Raw genomic sequence first — 1,439 nt, 5'->3', positions numbered from 1 at the left:
AATCAGAAAGCTACAAACGTCCTTTAATATCAATTCACTCTACCTCTTGAGTAATATATTTTCATATATGTTACCGAAGGGAATTTTTAGGTGATAATAAGTCCACCGTCCCGTGGGATTCAAGGTGGCCGACTGGTTAGTGTGTCACTGTAGTCCTGATTCCCCGTCCGTCGCTGGTTCGATCCCACGGGACGGTGGACTTATTATCACCTAAAAATTCCCTTCGGTAACATATATGAAAGTTATATTACATTCCTTTGTGAAGAGAATTAATTGATATTAAAGGATCGTTCTGTTTTCTGAAATATATATATATATATATATATATATATATATATATATATATATATATATATATATATATATATATATATATACATTGTGTGTGTGTGTGTGTGTGTGTGTGTGTGTGTGTGTGTATGCACTGGTGCAAGTAGGAATTTGTGTACATGTTCGCACCTCACTACCTCTTGTGATGTTTAGCTAATTTTGCGGGTGAAAGAGGTGTGTCTTAAGTGCTTGTCAATTCACCGCCTGGCATACAGTCACCTTTGGAATTCAGCATTGACCACCTATGACCTGAACGTTTTTCTGGAGGGCCTTGGATACAGTGTCGCGTGGGGAGAGGGGTTAGCGTCTGCATGGAAGCCTCTCAAAGATTTTTTTTAGTTAGAAATCCGGATTTTTTGGGTGCTCCACGGAAATAGTGTGTCCGTGTGTGCACTGTGAAAACTGCCAAGCGCGAAGAGTTCTTGTGAAAGATTATTCATTCCTTTGTGAAAGACCATAGTTGAAGGACGTGTTGGAACACCTGGGAATCGGGATTCCCTGTTGCTGAAAGAGTAGTAACTTAGAAAATTACTAACCTTTACAAGTGTGTAATACAGACCTGATTATTTTAATGATTATTTCTTTATCATTATTCTACATTTATGTCTTGTATTTCTGTTTGTTATGAACTGGGTGAACTCTGATTTTTAATGGAGATGGTTCTATTCCTTGCAGATTTGATTAAGGTAGAAACCATAAATATTCATGGCATATAACCCCTTATGGAAATGGAACTGGGGAACGAAGTGACATTGAAAGTTATTAATGACAGACTTATAAATAACTTAGCCTGACTTGGTGACTTTGCAGGAGGTGCGAGCAAATCCCCACACATTATATTTTCTTGCAACAGTTAATTTTTTTTCAGGGTATAGCTTAATGGGATTAATTATATATCATGCATAATTTCATTTACCCGTCTTATTGTTAGACTTGCGTAATAAACTCTAATTTTGTAAGATGGGTTTCTTTTGTTGTACACGAATGTTTTAATGGTTAGGAACAGTGCTGTGCGAGAGAGAGAGAGAGAGAGAGAGGGAGGAATCTTCGGGCCATTGCTACACAGGGTGACCAAGTAAGTCTCCCATCCATATATATATATATATATA

Source organism: Macrobrachium rosenbergii, chromosome 41 (genome assembly GCF_040412425.1).
Source record: "Macrobrachium rosenbergii isolate ZJJX-2024 chromosome 41, ASM4041242v1, whole genome shotgun sequence".
NCBI classification, from domain to species: Eukaryota; Metazoa; Arthropoda; class Malacostraca; order Decapoda; family Palaemonidae; genus Macrobrachium; species Macrobrachium rosenbergii.
This window is presented reverse-complemented; position numbering follows the sequence as displayed.